General features: G+C 41.1%; 1 protein-coding gene across 2 annotated transcripts in view; it reads left to right on the forward strand.

Moving 5' to 3' along the window:
* Window positions 1–21,357, forward strand: part of SULF1 (sulfatase 1) — a 139,507-nt gene that overhangs the window by 5,892 nt on the left and 112,258 nt on the right. For both annotated transcript variants that reach the window (XM_060127816.1, XM_060127818.1), the window contains exon 2: window positions 4,058–4,152. The gene's annotated coding sequence lies outside the window, so the exon portion shown is untranslated. The remainder of the gene's footprint in view (window positions 1–4,057; window positions 4,153–21,357) is intronic.

Below are 21,357 nucleotides of genomic sequence, written 5' to 3' on the forward strand. Positions count from 1 at the left end.
CTTAGGGAAAGCAGTTTGGAACCGGTTATTACTTTCCAAGGTGAAGGGAGCAGAGACAGGATGCATTTCTGCAACGGGGCTAAAGCCACTTTTAGGAGACAATTAAAGGACAGCTGCTTAAGAAACAAACAAACATCTCTTCTACACATCTATCTAAACGCATGCGTGCGTACAGTATAAAGAAAGGCCTCCAATCCATAGTTTTAAAATACCAGTTACTGTTTCAGCATTTCACTAACTATGAATGGTGCTAGTGTTTCCCACCGGGGACTGTTATTTTAATGACATTTCTCTGCAGCAAAATCTGATGAGTTCACAAAGTCTCAGAGCCAGGAAATGCGGCTCAGTTTCTGAACAACTGAGAAAGCCAGGACAGCTCAGTTCAGTCATCTACTTGCTTTCCAGCACGGATCCCTAAGTGCTAAGAGCAATAACACACTAATACAGAGAGAGAGGCCAGGCCAAACTTTCAAAAGTACAGCTCTTAAACCATCAGACTGAACTTCCCGACATATTATCAGCAGGTGAAATTCTGGCGCACACCCGCACTTATCTGTGGATGTTAATGTCAAGTGAATGGGCACATGTGCCAACATTTTATAGAATTTTAGAGCAGGAAGTGATTTTGGAGGTCTTCCAATCTTACCTTTTATTTTACGAACAGAGACATTGAGACTCATGTGAGTTCACTCCAGACACACACACATACACACCTCGGAGTCTTAGGCCGAGTCATTGCCTGCAGAAAATATGATACGTCTGGCTTAAGAAAAAGGAAGGACAAAATGACCCAAAGCTGGGCCAGTGGTTCCCTGTTCCGTTCAGGTTTGTGTGGCCCAGCTTTAGGGCTGTGGGCCGCTCGTTTATTCTTGCTGCAGGAGCCGTTCGGGGTCTCGGATTAGATACACTTGACCAAAACTTGACTAAACTCCCAGATAACCCAAGTGTCCATGAGTGACTCAGATCCTGACTGCGCTGCGATGCTCATCGGTGCAAGGTGCTCTGGGGTCACACTGTGATCAGAGCATAGAATGGAGACAGAGCCCCAAGTACAACTCTCACACTTCGGAGTCTGAAAACCTGACCAGAGAGACGAGACCTTCCCCCGTCTAGGCAGCAGTGGGGACCCTCTCACTAGATGCTACATCGTGTAGCCCAGATTCTAAATGTTGTCAGTGTTCTGGGGAGAGAGAGAAATGAAAATTGAGGGGGTCAGCTGATCCCAGAGGGGTGCTTAGAATGTTCATATGTGGAGGGAATAAAGGTAAACTCTTCTAGCAGAAATGAAAGCATGGAGAGGGTCTCGCGGCTCGGATCCCAGGGAAGCCAGGCTGATGGGGGCTCTCCAGCAGCACTTGTCAACCTGAGCTATGGACTTGAGCCCTGGTACTGATTTCCATCCTTATCCACTAAACTGTTACTGAAATAAGCAGCCCCCGCTTAAGTCACTTTAATTACATTTATATAACTATAAATCCACAATAATATAATTACACTTACATCATTGAAAATCCAAAACAGATTGCTAATTAAATATAAACAAAACCATAAACCAATAATATTCTGTTGGTTGGAATCAACTAATTGGTTAACATTAGTAACATTGGTTTTATTTGTCAAATGATGCTGTTTTGCTGAAACTAAAGAATAAATTTATTTTAACCAGTGTTCATTAATGAAATTGTAAAAGAAAAAGAGAAATATTTTTTTAAAGAGAGAAATATTTTAATTAAAATTTTCCATTGCACATTTCGTACTCTATTTATAGTGAATTATTACAAGTTGGCATATATAAAGGCAGAAAGGATCCAGGCAATCCGTCTGCTGGTGTCGAGATTATGGAACTAAAAACCGTGGTGGTTCAGTCATCCTATCTCCTTACTCTCTCTTGGCAAATGAAACTTCATTCAGCACAGCAGGAGTATTTGACTCTCACAGGCGTACACTTATCAAGCAGGTATAAATACCTGCCTCTGTTCTTTCTTTAATAGGCTATAGCTCTAAATTATTACACTATTCTCCTGCACATTATAATTTTAATGATGACAAAGCAAAGTCTCCATTTATAAAATGGATGAAAACCCTGGTCTCATTCCATGAAAATGTCTTTTGATTGCAAACTACTACTGCAAGGGAAGTTGTATCTTTATTACTGGCTTAAAAACAAAATTCAGTGCCAGTAATAATGATCGCCAGTGTTTCCTGGCCACTTATTCTTCTAAATTTCTTACGTGGATGTTTGCATGTAATCCTCACGTCAACCCTATGGAATAGATAACGATTTTTAATCCTCATTTTTCAGAGGAGGATACTGAGGCATAGAGAAATGAAGTAATTCGGTCAAGGTCAAAATAGCCAATGGATTCTGTAGCCTGGAATTCCTGCTGCTCCCAGTGGGAGATTGCGAATAACTGAGAAAGGACGCTGTTGTTTGACGATAGGCTATAATCCAGCATGACCACAGCCAGATACTTGTAGCCTCACATTCAAATGTAAAATTTTACTTTGGAAGATCACAGGGTGCCGTGCATAATTATAAATGTAAACATTTATATGTCTTCCTGGAACATACATAAAAAGTGGAGATCTGCGTGATGCTTATAATAATTTATAATGTTATCAGAGAATAGAAAAGTTCTTCTAGAACTCACCAACTTCCAGGATGAGAAGCACAGGGGCGTGGTCAAAAGCTGACCGGGTTGGGTGTGTCAGATGACAGGGGGTGGCGGAAATGGGCAGAAGAGTTGATCTGCCGGGAACAGAAAGACACGTGATAAGGATAAGGGTGGCACGGGAGGAAGAGTCCTGCAGCAGGCGGCCAGCTGCAGGGAGGTCCTACCACAACAGTCTCCCTAAGAGTGAAGCTTCCAGAACAGAGCAGAGGACCTGGGACTGTCCACATTCAACCTGAATCACCAGGGCCAGTTCAGAACAAGAAGAGATTCCAGGTCTGTTGTATTGAAATAATCTACACCCATTACCTCGGAGAATATTCACTAGTGAAGAGGTAAGAGGGCTCCACATGAAATGTCTTAGTATTACACAGGCAAGAGAAATACTTTTTAAATGTAAAGGAAATTTGGGGTTGTGAAATAGTGTGTGTTGTTTTCCTATTCTTCTAGCTTATGTCTTATAGCTTGTATATCCTTATAAGATATAGCTACTATATATCTTTGCTCTTCTAATTTATATATCATATCTGTATTTATATATAGCATGCATATGTTAAATGTGCTCTTCATGTCAGCAAGATTGCTTCATCAAATACATAATGCATTAAAATGGGTGTTTCCTCGTATTCAAAGTATCGAAGTTGATTTTAGTCACTTACATATTTCAACTGTCATAAATGCAGAATAGAAACAAATTTAACCACTTGAAAATGCTTACTTTGCTACTCATCAAATAGTAGCTTGCAGTCACTTTAGAAGATTTCATGATTCTGCATGTTTTCCTTTAAAATAGGTCTTAGAACCTGAAATTAGACGTCATTCAACTTTTAAACTTGGAACATTTTGTAAACCTTTAAAAAGAAAGACTTCTTTATTGGCTTTACAAAATCCAGTTAGAGAATAATATGATATGAATCTAATGGAAAGTCTCTCCCTTGATGAAAAAAAAGTCAAATGGAAACTTCTATAAAAGGATTGAATGACCCACAGTACTTCAAAGTCTCTTGGAGTGATTTTAAGAATCACCTTCAGTCTGGGGACTTCCCTGGCAGTGCAGGGGTTAAGACTTCGCCTTCCAGTGCAGGGGGTGCAGGTTCAATCCCTGGTCAGGGAGCTAAGATCCCACATGCTTCACGGCCAAAAAACCAAAACATAAAACAGAAGCAATATTGTAACAAATTCAGTAAAGACTTTAAAAATGGTCCACATAAAAAAAATTTTTTTTAAAGAACAAACTTAAAAAAAAAGAGAAACTCAGGCTGGAAGAAATTTGAAGAATGCTATTCCTAATGATGTCCTCCTTTGAAGGTGTGAAAGGGCAACATCTGAAAGGTAAATCACTGATGAAATGCAACTGATGGCATTTTTGCTTTCTTCCATCATAGGTGCTGACGGCCAGCCACCATCATCTGAGGAAGGTGAATTTGGCAAATGACATGCAGGTTCTCCAAGACAGAATAATTGCAGAAAATCTTCAAAGGTACTCATATCAAATATTGGTCTCGATTAATTAAACCAAGGCACTCATTAAACCCGGGTACTCCATGTCCCTTGAAGAGGGGAATGTGTCACAGGTGGGGAATTATCAGAAACGCAGGAGTCAATGGTCCTGCCCCTTCCTGTAAGCGTTCTCCTCCTTCTTGGCGGAAAGAGCTGAAAGGCAGAGCCATTTCTTGAAATTCGTCTCCAGGAATGGCAAAAGAAGCATCTGAAGAATCATGTAACTTTATTAACATGTCATGAGATACTCAGGAAGCTCAGGGGAATTAGAGGGGTCGTTAATGGTAGGCCAGCTATGCACAGTCATCCAAAGTTTCAGGCATGAAAACTACAGATGTCACCTGTCTTGTTCACAGCTTGACCTCACAGTTTCTTGCCTTGGCCACATACACTGGTGCCAAGAGTGTCGTGGGACGCAGGGCAGGCCACGGAGACCCATCTCAGCAACACAACCTTGGCTGCAAAAACATCCCTAGGGGTGTTGGTTCATATGAATTTATACCCCACACCATGAGTCTTTGCTCAGATGTCAACTTTGAAAGTTGTTTCCACCCTCATTGAAAACTAGCACCATGGAAACTGTTGAGTTCCTCTTGGTTTTTGCAGCCCTTCAGAATCGTTGCCCTTTGCTTGATTTTCATTGTAAGCCTTGTGTTAGCCCAGGCTGACTTGGAATAAGTCCTTTAATCACCAGAAAGCTCGTGAACCTCACACAGACAGAACAAAACAAAACAAAATCTTCAAGTCTGACCTGAATTTCAGGTTTGTCTTTTGAGGGTTGATTTCTCCAGCTTCTCTTTCTAATACTTACGGGATTAAACATTTTGTCCTCATACTACAAATGGCAAGTGAAGAAGGGAAACGGCTGGAAATGGCTGGGAGCTTGGGGTTCATTCCTTGACATAAAATCATGAACACTGGCAGATTTTCTCTAATTCTCAGAGCTTTGTTGGCAGGTGGTCTGGGATCTCACCAGCAAGGTATTGGATGCTGGTTATTCCAGAGCTAAATCAACAGTAAGAGAAGACAAGTTGAAGTTTAGGTCTCCTTACTTCAAAACTCCAAACGGGAGAGGAAAATATTCCAAAACAAACTGAAAAAGATATCTGCTTAGGAAGAAGTTCAATCAACAGTAGAACTGTGACTTCTTAAGACTGCTTCACCGTCTTGAGTCCATTTGCCAAACCTTTTCCTTGTGAACCTTTAGTCCAGTGCATCAAGTTTTCTGTAAGAAAGAAACAGGTTGTCCTTGGGTATCATGTCATTCAAAATTAACTATAGAAGAGGCTGGAAACCCCATATCTTCCCAAGAGGTCACTGAAGACCTCTCCCGATGCTTTGATTTCTCAAAGCATCTGTCTTAGTTTCTCTTGTGCTTTGAAGAGACCACTTTTCTGGGATGCCATGTTGTTTATTATCTGGTTACTAATCTTTCATGTCACACTTTTCTCCCTCTAATGAGTCATTTCACCACTTTAAGTATCAATATTATATCCTTTCAATTCTCAACCTATCCTTATTATGAGAAAATAGAAATGCATTTACTGTAATACTGGATGAAATCAGAATCACTTGCTCAAATTTAACATACATGACATTTATTTCCTAAAAATCTGTGGAACAGGGCTTCCCTGGTGGTGCAGTGGTTGAGAGTCCGCCTGCCGATGCAGGGGACACGGGTTCGTGCCCAGGTCCGGGAAGATCCCACATGCTGCGGAGCGGCTGGGCCTGTGAGCCATGGCCGCTGGGCCTGTGCGTCCGGAGCCTATGCTCCACAACGGGAGAGGCCACAACTGTGAAACGCCCGCATACCACCAAAAAAAAAAAAAAAAAAAAAAATCTGCGGAACCCCTGTTAGAGCTGGCTCCGGTCTGCTTTTTTTGTCTTTGGACTGGAAAATTCAAATTCAATGTCTGACCAGCTGCCAGTTTCAGAGATCTCTGCCCTTCCTCATCCATCATTTGAGCTGGACTAGATAGCTGGCTGAGCCCCTTCCCACCACTACACCTGTATTCACATAGCCACAGTCCTCCCAGCTGGCAAATTTTGTAGAAAGAAATGGGTCCTTTCTGTGTGTGCTCAGACAGGCAGGTTTAGAAAATAGGACCATTTTAATGAGTCTTGGGGTTTCAAAATGCTGCCCTGTGCATTTTTGATTGCTTCTCTGCTCGTGTCATTGGGGTATAAAGTCCTTTCACTTAATATTTTTCCAGCTTTAAGAACTGCTTACCTGCAGTTCAGTGAACTTGGCATCACCTCCAAAATACATAACGCAAGGAACAGAACCAGGAGATGTTATACGCAAATCTCAGAAGCTGCCCAAGCGTCTCCTGGCTGTTCGATTGCCGGAAGATTCTCTCTTGTTCCAAGGAGAGATAGGTTGTATTCACGTATAATGACACCAAAAGGACAATTAAACTTCACAGCTTGGGGGAGATTTTGAGAGCTCTTGTCAAAAATGTCCACACCTGTGGAACAGACCGTTATGTTTTGTGGAGCTTGGTTTTCAGCTTGAAATACACCTGCCAAAATCTGAATGGCCGCTATTGTACCTTCGGGACTCAAAATCCGCACTGTCAGACAAGGTTTGGTGCACACAGATGGGATAACTTAGAACAGTGACTATGTTGTTTGTAAGGCAATTAAGACCTTTCCTAACCCTGCTGATGCTTTTTGGAGATGGAAAATGTTATAAGCATGCCTTAACTGTGCCTCCCTGGGACTTTATTTATTTATATTACTTAAATTATTTAAGTTATACTCAATACCTTAATTTGAATTTAAATATTTTTTAAAAATTGTCCATAGACTGTAATAGTAAGCAACATCTTTTCAAAGAATCAATTTCAGATGTGAACCCTAAAACCACTAGCATTATCCTCGTCTTGGTATCCAAGGACATGGAAAACTTGGTGCAGTGTATAAAGAGCTGAATTGGGGCGTGCTAAGAAGCACTCTTGTGACCACTCTTAACATTTCTCATCAAAGAAGGCAATTTATTACACAGAATCCCAATGTCTGTTAAAATCATGTATTTGTTGTAAAAACAATATAATCGCTACCTAATAGGAACTTCTTTTAAAGTTAAAAAAACACACACCCTTAACCCAAGCCCATAAATCTTTTCTATATGAAAATTTGCTAGGTGGAATCTTAGAAAATTACTCCTATTTGACTCTTTTTGACCTAAAAGGCAGTAATTTTATATGGTACTACCTAATAGTTTACATATTTGGGACCTTGGAGAACAGACAATTTTATTTGGATTTTTTTTCACCTACCTTTCTATCAAAACGGTTTCCAGTTTCTGCATTGTCTTCATCGTTCATAGTTTAAATTCGTATATCATCTTCCATTACACGGATGTGGGATATAAGTTGATTTTGCTTTTTCCTTATAAGAGCAAATACTCAAAACACCACAGTCAGTGCCTTCCTTCGCACAGCAATTCGACTTGGTTGCATTCTCATGCCGGTTTTTAAACTAGGGTCTTCTCCTGCATCCTCTTTCCATCCGTCTGAAATGAAATACTCTCACATGTGAGTCTTGCAGTATGAATCTAAGTGATAAAGCAAGTGTTGGTTCATACAAGTATACAAATGTGCACACGTGGTATGTACACGGTTAAATGCATCTGTTTAGACAATACATCCTCCAAGCCAATGCGTTTGTGTTTAAAGAAAATCCAACTCCAGTGGGGTGAGAAACATTGTGCCCGTCAGGCGGGCCGTCTTCAACTGGCTGCTCTCCATTCCCAGCTGACTGAGACCCGTCCCAGCAAATGACCCTCTCAGTCTGCTCTGGCTGCCCTTAGAATAATGCTTTGTCTCATGTAGCCAAGAAGCAAACTCCAGCAGTGTTGACGGACCAGAGGAAAAGCCTTTGCTCTTGCCCTAATGAAACATTCAGGCAGGAAGTTCAGGAGAAAATAGCAATGCCCGTGGGGATGAGAAATAGGGAATGGGAGGGGGGAAGCAGTTTAATTATGATGAGCGCGGGGGGGACAGTCACAAGTGGAGATCAAGAAAAAGAATGGGATGATGTCATTCTTTACCGGGACATTCACTGAAATGAAATCAGGTCACACACAATGGTCTTGTTCTCTGCCCAGACCCGTGTGTTACAAGAGATTGCTTTGTGGTCATGCTTCTTAGGAGGGGTCTAAGGACCCTGCTCACATTAAGATATCTCCCAAGACATCTTGAAGACAGATAAGGGCAGAATCGTTTCATCCAGTTCTGAAAAATGGCCCACACTAGGTTCACAACATGTTTTAAGATCACTGAGCCACAGTTTAGGACAGAGTGTTCGGATTCTTACAACACTGAATTTTAAGAAGCAGAGTGTAAGTACGCAACTTGGTGTCCGGCCAGATACCTTAAACTGGTGCCTTTTTGGTCGGGTGATTTTGAAGGGTGTTCTGAAGTTAAGACAGAATCTATTTCTCAGTAGAAAGTTAGCACTTCCTGAAAAGAAATACTGCCTTGTACCACGTTAAGACATTTTTAGGACTGATTAATTCTGCTTACAGAGGAAGCATTTGATCTGTGTCGATCTCAAGTGCCTAGTACCATTGGTGGCAGATACATTCAATTTTAGATTCCTTCTCTCAGTAGTGTCCTGATTTAACCTCATTCATCTGCTTAGATTTCACAAGAGGGCATCACAATTACAAATGAAGGTTAGATTTTCTAAGAAGTTATCCCTGGAATAATTACGTGGTAGGGTCAGATCCTGTTATTAATATTCTGTTGTATTGCATTAATAGGGCTTAAAACAAATAAGTCATTGACTGAGGCCCTTTTTTTAGGATATTTTTGCTGCATATTTATAATAGAGCTGAAACATTGCAGCCTTTTTACACTGGCATCTGTGGTTTAGAGAATTTGTAAAACTAAATGATTAATTTTGGTAAACCACTGGTCTTCGGGTGCATATATGTATTTAGGGACAAGGCCTTTCTCTCTCTTGTAGAATATACAAAGATGTAACAGTAAAATTGGATTACAGTGGGAATTCATATTTGTCTCATGTTTTTGCTCTGATGACTAGAGAATCTTGTGTGGTGAGGGTGTAGGGAGGTGGTGATGTAGATGCCACAAAAGTGCTTTGAAGCTGCTGTAGACTGTGGCTATCAAAATGGAAAGAGGCACATTTTGAAGGAGTCCTAATTTGGGCAGATTCTAACATGAACTGCAGTGATTTCTGCTTCCCTTCTTTTTAAGTGGAAGGTAGTTAGGCTATAGGACCTTTGAGAAAGAATAATTATTTAAACATTTTAAAATAACCAAAATATTTCTGAACAAATGGTCAGCACCATCAGAAGTTCCCAAGTTTTCAGGACAGTGTTTAATTTTCTTTTGTTTATTTTCTAGTAGTCTTTAAAAGAAATCTTGAGTCCATTCTTGATAGCCAGTTGACAATGGCAGCGAAAATACAAGTGTTTAAGCAAATCCACTATCTACTGCGCAAGTAGATCAGGCATGGCTTCTTACAATGGATTTACCATAAAATTAATTTTAAAAGTATTTGCTTTTACAGCTTTACCAAGAAAAGGTTGGATGCATTTTCTACATTAAAATGTATTTGGTTATTATGTGAAGGACGAATGCTCCAGCAGGTTAAATCCATCCTACAATATTCATAGGAGTCTGGTCTGGCCGGACATGACGATACTCAGCAATGGACAGTGGTCATGAGGGAACTAGCAGCCTTTCAGCACATCAGTGCTGTGCTGCACGGGATATAGATATTCAGAATACCCCTCCCGATGATAAGTATATCAAAATATAACTAGTCACAAAATTCTGCTGTCCAAAGAACCCTGCATTGAGAGTTGATTCTAATTACAGGTATTTTGTTTACTATGTAATTTTCTACACAATTAGCATATATTCATCCCCCTTCCCTCCCTGGGCTGTTGTAAATACAAGATAAAGGATGTCAAAGTACCTTTGGAGGGAGCAGGTGTTTAGAGCTGCTCAAACACAACCTATTGTTATTATAATATTAAAAGGCTAAGGTATTGCCTGGTAATCATTAGTTCCCATCAGACTGTGCTATTCCCAGCACCTTATTTCTCCCTCATTATTCTTTTAGTTTTATATCTCTGCCAGTAAACTAATCCCAATGTGTATTTTTGATAGCTGGCAAAAATTCAAAAATGCTTGGCAAAGATGGAAGGCTGTAGAATCACTTGGATTATAACTATGTAGTCAGTGCGTTTTTTAAGAAAAGCTTCAAAATGAAATACCTTTACTGGTTGAAGCATTAAAAGTAAGAGTGAAGGGCTTCCCTGGTGGCGCAGTGGTTGAGAGTCCGCCTGCCGATGTAGGGGACACGGGTTCATGTCCCAGTCCGGGAAGATCCCACATGCCGCGGAGCGGCTGGGCCCGTGAGCCATGGCCGCTGAGCCTGCACGTCCGGAGCCTGTGCTCCGCAACAGGAGAGGCCACAACAGTGAGAGGCCCGCGTACCGATAAAAATAAAAAATTAAAAAAAAATAAGAGTGAAAAAAATAGCTCCTACTGTTTTATATGCTTGTAGTTGTTGGAATTCAGGTTAAAGATTGATTCCAAGTAATCTTTATGATTAGGAAAAAGATGTGTACGATCAGCTCACCGGGGAGAGGGGCTATGGCTTTCAAGATCTTGTTGATTGGCTCCTGTTGGCGCTCAAATGGATCAAGAAATTGCCACCACCTGCATATCCCCCAGACAGAGGCCAGAGAGGAAAAACGACATCCTCCTGCCCTCTGTCAGTGCTTGTCACAAGATTGCCTTTCTCTTAGGGAAATATTTAATTGTCTGGTTGTTTTCTCCACCCCTAAGCATCGATTTATAGAGGAATTTCTTTCAAATGTCAGCTACAGTAGCAGCTTCGTAGTTTGTAAGGGCTGAAACGTCGCTTCTGGGTGAAAGGAGAGGAGTGTAATTTACATTTCTGGTTTGGAAGTCCGTCTTAGTGTAAAGAACTTTCTCTCTAGCTATGGAAATATTAAGACAGAGTTTGTGTGCTGTGACTGGTATATGTATGTATGAATAACTGTTCCAGTGACAACCAACTCCTAAATGTGACAGACAATTTTTCGGACTGTCGAAACATGGATTTTTTTTTTCTTCCGGGCTCCTGTTGAGACTGTAAGACCATGCATCCATCTACCTGGTAATCACTAGTCTGAGCTATTGGCCTTCGTGGGTGTCTGAAAATGTACACAGTGATGTGTGTTAGGGTCACGTGAAAAGAGCCTTTGGGAGAAGTTCGAGTGTTATCACCAGCAAAGGTGATCTTCTCTTCTTAAAATAGAAAACTCTCTTTTTCTAATTTATAGTGGTGCAAGAGAGAAGTGTAGAGTAGTGGTTAGAAGCACAGATTTGGGAGCCAGACTGTTGGGTTCGGATCTCTGCTATGCCGTTGGTTAACTGTGTAGCTTAATTTCTTTGTGTCTCAGTGTCCTTATCTGAAAAATGGGGGCCAGTAATAATACTGACTTTGTTTTGCTGTTTAGAGAATTAGATGACTCCATACGCATAAAGGGTTTAGAACAATGCCTCACACTCAGTGAAGTGCTTTGTGCAAGTTAACTATTACTATTATTTGTGAAAATTTTTTAAATCCAGAAATGCACAAAGTAGATAAGTTCCTATAACATTAGTCTGCTCATAACTCCATACACTTAAATACACCACACACACACACACACACACATACACACACACACACAGTCAATATATAGAAACCAGTCACGGGCCACAGCGCCCACCTTGTGGAAATTGGTGCTGGTCAGAAGTAGAACATGTATATATGCCTCACAAATAATACCAAAAATAATACCTTACGCTTACACAACTAAAATCTACATTGGTTCACTTGTAACAGTTGTTGAGAAAGTCAAATGACATAGTAAATGGGAAAGTGCTTTGGGAGTATAGTATGAACATCCATATGGAAAACTTGTTTTAAACCAGTGTTTAATTTTTTAATTTCTGATTTCCCTTTAGACTTGCTTAGCCTTAGCCTCAGCTTTTCCCCCCAGCCAACCATGATTTGGCATATATTAACAAATAAAAACTAATTATTACTAAAATCCCATACAAAGATTCTCCATCTGGAGGCTCTAATGATTCAGTGGGCTGGGATTCTGATCCTCAAATAGGCTGGCTACTTCTTCTCTGGTGTAGACCCTGCCTCAGCGCGGCTCCACAGAGCTGGATGCAGAGAGCCACAAAAGTATAAGATGGATTTGCCTCAGGGAAACTTTCTCAATCCTCTGTTTGTAAATTATAGAGTGGATGATTTTTTTTATAACTATCACCATTTAAATGACGATGGAATTTCAAAGCTTTAGGTTGACAACTGTACTGTATCCTGCTTTTCTGTTTGTGCCATTAATAAGATTCCCTTGTTGAAAGGAGAGAAAAAAAAATCCTTAGAGAATGATGAAGAGCGGTTTCCTCAATATTTGGGAGAGTTTTCACACAATGGAGAGCACTCATTCTGCCTATATTTTATACTTCTGAAAAAAATTTTTTATATAAAATTCAAAATTCTAACTGCATATTGAACGTTGCTGCAGGATCTTAAAATAATAAACTTGACATCTGGTTTTTCCACTTCTCCTTCTCCACCATTAAGTATATAGGGGTGCCAAGAGTGGGCAAATCCCCACAGCACCAAAGGAGTAGAAAAGTGCTTTGTGAGCGAGTATCGTTCGTTCCATCTTCATCATCTCCCAAGTGAAAATTAAAGGTGATCCTTATCGTGGCATCCACAGCAGTGCAGTGGCTGCCCATGGTGTGCAGAACCAAGTCTGAACCTTTTTAAGGCCCCCCGAGGACCACTGGTGTGAGGGAAGAAATGTCCATGGAGATAGTCCACCATTTCCGACCTTGTGAGCATAGCTTTTTGATCCTCTTGGCGCCTTTCAGCGAAGTGTGGAAAAGAGCATTTAGCTCATAACGTTATTGTGAAGGACTCAGAGAGAAGGTGTGTGGAAAGCACCAACCCCAGGGCCACACAGATAGCATGAATCTGAGAAGCCTGGGGACTTCATACTTCAATTACAGTTCATATTATTGACATTTTGTTTGTACTGTACTGTCATTCACCTGTCTCTGCCTCACATTGGAGTGTGTGCTTTTTGAGACTGGAATACGATCATCTTTCCATTTCTTATGCATTTAGCACAGCACTTTGCATACAGTTGAGTGTATAATAAATGCTCATTTTTTAATATAAAAAACAAAGTTGCAAACTTCTGGTTATATTGAGCTTTGTGAATTACCCAAAAGAGGGAGCCGTGCTTTGGCCTGGGCCAGTTCCTAGTAGTAAATTTTAAAATTCATTTTTCAATTTTTCTTCTATTTGCTTAAGTATTTGAATATTTAAAAGGCTCCTATGCAAGTAGACCCGGAATTAAATATCGAAGAGGAGCCTGTGACCTAAATCTGTCTGTAGAGTTTAGTGAAAGATACCAGGCACATACAGAGTTGATAGGAAAGGCAGGGACCCCGTGGAATAATGAATGAATAATCCCCAAAGCTTTTCGCCACACATCAACGTCTTTTAAAAGTAGCTTGTTACAAGGGATCACTCTGAAGGACCATAACCGTTTGGACACAGGAACACTACAGAGACAGCTGCAAGCCTCATGGTCCAGACATTCATGGCCGAAAAATAACAAGATGGAGATAGCAGAAAAACCACATTGGTGGTCAGATGCCTGAAACAAGGTGATTTTATGTGAACAAAGCCCCGTGACTCCCATGAGGCAAAAAGGCAGAGCCACGACACCACGTGGTATTTGATCAGCAGCAGTCGCTGGGCCAGAGGACGGCCCACCCATGCACTAGTTAGAGTCAAGTCTTCCTGTCCGACTGCCCTCATTTCAGCCATATTCCTAAAAAGAGACGGAAAGGAGTCCAGCAAACACTAACATGTGAGAAACAAATAGTAACATACACTCTTAATAAGTTTTCTAGGAAGGGGTTCTAAGATGTATTTTTGTTGTTGTCTATAAAGATATTGAAAGGGTGACAGTATAAGGGGAAGTTTCAGGAGGCCTGGACTTTGTCCCAGCTGCATATCTAACTGGCTGTGTGACCTTGGGCAAGGCACTTAATCTTTCTGGGCCTCTGTTTCCTCATCTGTGATATGATATAGGTGTTCACTTCCAGTTCTAAGATTACATGACCAGATTCTACAAGATTATGCCTTTACTGCACCCTACCAAGGATTGGATCACTACTCAGATGAGAATTGTACCTCTCATCTGAGATTTGTCAGGAAAATGGTGCAATAAGAATACAGGATGAAAATATAAGTGACTTTGACTTTTTCCTTTACTCAGGCTGACCCTAGATTTTCTCAAGCACTGAGATGGAACGTTCGTTGATATGGTTGTTTGTAAATACAGGCAGATCCCTGGTTACAAAGAGACAACGGTAAATAAAGATGATCATTTATAAACCAGCCTACCGGTGGTTTGGTCTATATTATACTATTATCCAGTAACATCATTATTGATGCCATATTTTTTACAGATCTATTAAAGGACAAATGCCTTAGCAGGCCTGCTTAGAAATCTAAGCAAGAAGTTTAAAATTTTGGTAGGAAAAAGGCATTTCATGTGACAGGCTGTAATACTAGAAATCCATCTTCTCATCTATGCTTATCATCCCCTAGCTGCTTCCCCAGCCCTTGCAAAAAGAGTAAAGATTCCTCCTTCTCTTGTGAACCAACGCTGATGAAATATTCAGGCCTGAAATTCTAATGATACATAAATTTCAGAACCAGGAAGTAAAGGATGTAGGAGAGATGAAAAGGCTTAAGGGAGGGAAAGAAGATGGGGTTTCACCATGAGGCACTTACAAGGTAGATCGATGGATGGGGCAAAATGAACATAAGGACCATTGATGGAAGAAGCCTAGTGAGAGAGTTGAGGGTATGAGAACCTGGGGGCTTTAAACAGTAAGTACTGGGGTAAATTAATTGTAAGACATGAATAGAAAATAAGAGAAGAAAATATGTAGTGAATAAGAAGCCAGTGGGGAACAAAGAGGGAATAGAAAAGAATTTCTCTATATTTTCATTCTACACTTTCATTGTCTACTTCTGCTTCCACGCCTTCTCATCACCACATATTCCAACCATCTTGACACTTGGTAAGAGGATAGTGGAGGAGTTGATGAATACTCCAAGTGGATGTGCAGAAGGAAGGAGAAAAATCTGTGCAGAAATTGATCAAGGAAAATTATGTATTTGAAATTTATCATAGGCTTACATTTGTGTATTTCTGTTGTGGTATTCATCACATTGTATTTATCATGCTTTTGATTAGTTCAGCTTTTTGGATTTGTGGGTTTACATTTTTTAAGACATTTGGAAATTTTTCCAATATTTCTTCATGTACAAAGGTCCCCCTCTTTGTACCATAGTCCAGAAAAGTGTCTCTGGTGGGACATACGTCACTTGTGTCCCTTCTCTCACAGATCACAGCCTATCATCCAGTGTCTGAGACAGTTGCTTCGTATACTTTGTTTTCGGGCTGTTTAGAGCAGAAGGATGAGTGTGATACCAGTTGCTCCATCTTGCCTGGAAATAGGAGTCCCACCATATTTGTATTCAGACTTTTTTGTTTTTTTTTCTTTTCTCCTTACTAGTCAATAAGACCTTTCAAGGCAGTAAGAGGGTCTCATTCAATGCCTAACATGGAGTTAGCACATAGCGGGCACAGTAAATACTATTGAAGGAAAGAATGAATGGCTATTGTTAAACTGATCCACAATATTTAGGGTCTCTGTATTTAGTTGAGACATTGGTGTAAATATATAAGTGCTTCTGTAACATGTGCTTTTTTAAGCAATAGAGGAAAATCTATCAAACTGAGTTCATATAAACTAGAGATCAATGCTAGGGTAAGCTAGTCTTACATTAAGATTACTTAAGGTTCCTTATAGCTGTGACACGCCAGTATCCAGAAATAGGAATCACACGTTTTCAGGTACCTATAGGACACTCGTGACAAGTTATTCTAGAATTCAAATTAGTGGTGGTTGTTTTTAACATTCATGAAGTTGGCACATGCAGTTATGTACCTTCAAGGATTTCTGCCGCTAAGTATATACCAGGATTATAAACATCCAGACTATAGTTTCACTTACCTTGGTCTCCGATGGCCACGGACTGTGATGGCTTTTCATTTACACAGCAGGATACATTGAGTTGGTCTTTCAGACCAACTATCTATCTAGCTTTCTCTCTGTGGTCAAAAATAGACTTATAAATTAAGAATTATGGTCAACTGCACAAATTGGGCAGAAAAGAAGTCCTGCATTTTCTTGTTAAAGATTTCTGTCTGAAACCTTAATACAACACCTGTACAAGCGGTTGTATATAAGAAATACCTGTATCTGGAAGAATATAGGATTTGTGGAAGTCTTTTAAAAGTCTGTGATGCTTAAAATCTCTGGACATGGGAAATTTCCTATGATTAGAATACTTTTACCTAACTATTTAAAGGGTCCCTAAAATTCAGAATTATTCCAGTCCTAAACACACACACACACACACACACCACACACCACACACACTCGTGTGTACAAACCACATTACTGATAAGTTATTCCTGCTCTATAGATCAACTCAGGGTTCATACAATATTGCTGTTATCAAAACCACAGCCTTTTAATACTTAATCACATTTGATCCACGGGATTCTTAAAATTTCCTTTTGTTCCTTTTTGTCTATATCTCTGGTTCCCTTCAATGACAGGCAGCAGTCTTGTAGGCCCAGGAACTCAGCTGTGAATGCGACCTTGGTTCACTCTTCCAGTTACCTTTGGCAACTCACCTTTTCATCTTGATGCTTTGATTACACAACATACCAGATGGAAATAATAATTTGATCTCCACGTGAGTGTGAGGGAGCCCTGAAATTCTAATATAAGATAACAAAAGCTGGTTCATTGTTGAGGGACATTTTTTCAAAATAATGATCGTGCTTGTTTAAAGCCTGAGTGAGATGACGTTTACGGAGCAGTGATTTACATTTGTGGTCCCAGAACTGTTCAGAACTGAAGGTTTTCTTTCAGTTTGTTTTTCTCCAACGTTCCCTCCCCCCTTGATTTACATTCCCCAGTTAAGAATTTAAAGTGAACCGTTGCCAAAGCCTCAGGTTCCACCTGGTTTGGGGTTGAAACCACATAAAGCCACTGATTTTTGCATAGTTTCCATTTGAAATGATGTATCAACTTAGTTTCTCTTTCCCTGTGAGCCAGGCTTACAGGAGACTTGGCCAGGCTTTCGATGAACCTGCTCTGAGTTTTGATTTTATATCAGACCCTAAAATGAGGCCACTCACCTAGTTCCGTCTTCCAAAAAGCTCCTATTATAATGTCCCCAGAGTGTGTCCTAGCAGCTGAGGCACAGTTATACCTTGTTTTAGTATAAGGTGAGGGAGAATTTCTCAGCTACTTGGAACCCATTCTAATTGAGAAAACAGTCCGACTCCATAACAGAGGCTCTTACTGTCAGGCATAACACTTTAGGGAAAGAATTTCTTTTGAAGTCTCAGCAAAAGGGTTTTCAAATAAATAGCTCAGTGAGACCAGGTTAATTCACTTTTTCTTTTGTTCCTTCCTTCACTTATGCATCATTTAATTCTCGGTGAGCGAAGTATTGAGAGCCTGACATTTGTGGATCTTACATTTTAGTGGCAGAAGACAGAAAATAAAACAAAACATAATGCATAGGTCAAATATATATAGTATATTAGAAAGTAGTGAGTACTATGAAATAAAAGAGAAGTCGAGCAAAAATTAGCAATCAGTGTAGGTTGCAATGTTAAGGAGGGTTCACAAGGAAAGTGTCATTGAGATGTAAAATTGGAACAAGACTTGAAAGTAGCGAGACACACCATTGTAAAGCAATTATACTCCAATAAAGATGTAAAAAAAAAAGTAGCAACCGGATATCTTGAGGAATTCCAGACAGAGAGAAGAGCTACAGCAAAGTCCCAAGATCCGTACGCATTAGAGGAACCACAGTGAGACCATGATGATGGAAATAGAGTGAGGAGACGGAAGAGTGGTAGAAAATGAGATCAAATCAGTCACAATAGACCAGCACCTGACCTGTGAACCATGAGAAGGCTTTTGGTTATTTCCCTGGATGAAACGGAAGCCATTGCAGGATTTTGTACAAAAGGATAGTACATTCTCATTTCTATTTTAAAAGCCTCTCTCTATCTGTCATGTTGAAGTAGACCACAGATGGCAAAGGTGAGGAGATACTGATTACAAGCCTACTGAAAGAGAGAAGAGTGCTTCTGATTTGGTGATAGCAGTGGAAGTAGTAAAAAGTAGTCAGCTAGCTATCTTGGAAGCCAGAGTTAACAGTATTGCCTGACTTACTGAATGTGGTATTGGGAGGGGTGGGGAAGAAAAGAATCAAGGATGCTTCAAAAGTTTTGGCCTGGGCTTCCCTGGTGGCGCAGTGGTTGAGAGTCCGCCTGTCGATGCAGGGGACACGGGTTCGGGCCCCGGTCCGGGAAGATCCCACATGCCGCGGAGCGGCTGGGCCCATGAGCCATGGCTGCTGAGCCTGCGCATCCGGAGCCTGTGCTCCGCAACAGGAGAGGCCACAGCAGTGAGAGGCCCGTGTACAGCAAAAAAAAAAAGTTTTGGCCAAAGCCACTGAAAGGATAGAGTTGTCATTAATTGAAATCAGAAAGGCTACAGTTGGAAGAGTTCTGGGGATGAAGAGAAGGAGTTCAGTTTTGGAAATCAAGTTCAAAGTGTCTGTTAGACCTCCACGTGGAGGTATCATTGAGTCAGCAGGTGGTTGGGTTTATGAGTTTGTATTTGGGAAGAGGTTTGCACTTGGAAGTCATTAGCATCATATCAACAAAGATGTGAGTACAGACAGAGGAAAGAAGAAAAGACGAGCCTCTGCCTCTGTGGTACTCCAACATTAAGAGGTCAAAGAGAAGAGGACAGATTAACAGAAGATAATGAGGAGGAACCCAGTGAAATGGGAAAAGAAGAAGGGTAGAGGGGTTTCTGGTTTCCTAGAAACTGAATGAAGACAGTGTTTCCGGGAGGAGAGTGAGTAACTATGTATGGCAGGTCCAGCATGATGAGCATTGAGAACTGATCGTTGGATTGATCTCCTTGGCGGTCATTGGTGCCAAGTCTGAGAGCAACTTTGGTGAAGTAGAGGGCGAGAGAGCCTGATTGTAGTAGGCGTAAGAGAGAGTGGGAGAAGCAAAACTAAGACAGAAGTATGGCAACACTCCCAAGGGCTTTGCTGCAACCGGAGCAAAGGAATGTGGAGCAGCAGTTGATGAGAGCCAAGAAGGTTTCTAAAAGATGGAAGAAATAACAGCATGTTTTCATGCTTATGGGAAAGTTGTAATTTGGGGAGGAAGAATGATGATCTGAACAAAAGAGGGTAGCGTTGCTGGCGCTAAGATTTTTTGAAGAGGAGAGAAGAAGAAGTAGAACCTAGTACGCAGGTGTAGAACTGGCTTCAGACAATGAGAGCACAGATAATTCATCGACTCGAATAGATGGGAAAGCAGGATATTGGGGTGCAGAGGCTGGTAGGTGAGCAACTCGGGGACTGGGGTGGGGGAAAGCCTGTGGAAGTTCTCTTCCAGTTGCTCCCATTTCTTGAGTGAAGTCCGAACCGAAGTGATCTGCTTCGAGTGAAGGAGGAGTGCTGAGGGTGTGAGGAGAGGGGAGGTGACTGGAAGGGCATCTCAGAGAATGGAAGAGCACCTGGACGAGGGAGAGCAAGTGTGGTTGCGTGGCTGCACTTGGGACTGTTCCGGGCGCCACGTTTTTTTTCTAGGCATGTTTACTTGCACAGGTACAAATGAGGAGCAGGCAGGGAGCTGGATTTCACTAGGGTTTTGGTGCGCCAAGCAAGGATGGTGAAGTGATGGAGAAGGAAGTGGGTGGAGAGTATTTGCAAAGACTCATTATAATGACTGTGTAAAATGACCTTGACCTAGTTAGGAGGGGTTGAGGATGTCAAGGGAGGAAGGGCTGGTCAAAGAGTGGTTGGATCAAAGGACTGAAAAGCCCCTCTGCGTCGAGAATTGCTGGGGTTGGCATCGTGGAAAGACAAGACACGTCCGAGGGCAGGAGGCATGAAACTGAGATGACAGGAAGGTGACAGTACTAGCCCGGTACTGCTAAGGGCTGGGGATTGACTAGATCGGCCCCGGGAGTAGCTAGGGTAGAGGAGAGGTGGTCCAGAAAGGTAGAGGCTATGGAGCTGGTAAGCTCACATCACGAACTTTGAAATTTCCAAGAATTCAGACAGTGTCATAGTGAGGAGGGTGAGAGTGAAGCAGAAGCTAAAATCACTTGGAAATCAGGAGGAATGTCCTGGGGTCAATCTATGGAAGTAGTAGACTATGTAATCTAATAACACGAGCTGAAATACGATGAGAAATAAGAACACACAAACTGAAGGAGGAAGAGGGGGAGAGAGGTGCAGGCAAGCCGGCAGGTGAGCCGGCAGACTTTAAGGAAGATTTTAACATAACCGTCAGAAGATACACCCAAATTTGCATTCAGTTTTCCAGAATTATATTATTCAAAGACAGCGTGGTTACCCGTGAACCTGGATACATCATTACATTTCATAAAAAGCGACATTTTGCCACAATGAATTTTTTCCCTTTCCCCTGCCGGAAGCCGTCAAGATGCCCCATAACCTGCTGCTTCTTGATTTACAGGGAAATAAACAAGAATGTCCTTAGAAAGGTGCCAAACGATAGAAGCACGGAAGAAGGAATCCAGTTTAAGCATCGATGGTCTAGGCTTGCTTTCTGGCAATAACAAACCAAGTATCTTTGCTGGGAGAAAGAGCTGAAGTCTCTGAAGGGCAGTGAATAGTGCTTTCTATGTATAGCGGAGACTTTCTTACCCCTTTTTATGGTTTTGCATCTTCTCCCTACTTTAACAACAGATCATTCAGATGTGAATTTATTTTGATGACATCTATACGATTTTATGCCTGTAAAAGTAATAGTGTTTATCCTGGTGATGGCTCAGGGGAGATGATCAGATTTTTGTATTTTCATCGTTAAGCCATTTTCCATTCTTGACGCCGTAGGCATATGTGAAAAAACATTTCCTGGAAGTCAGGACTGGCACCTTGGTCGGATTCTGTA

This window comes from Lagenorhynchus albirostris, chromosome 17 (assembly GCF_949774975.1).
Source record: "Lagenorhynchus albirostris chromosome 17, mLagAlb1.1, whole genome shotgun sequence".
NCBI lineage: Eukaryota > Metazoa > Chordata > Mammalia > Artiodactyla > Delphinidae > Lagenorhynchus > Lagenorhynchus albirostris.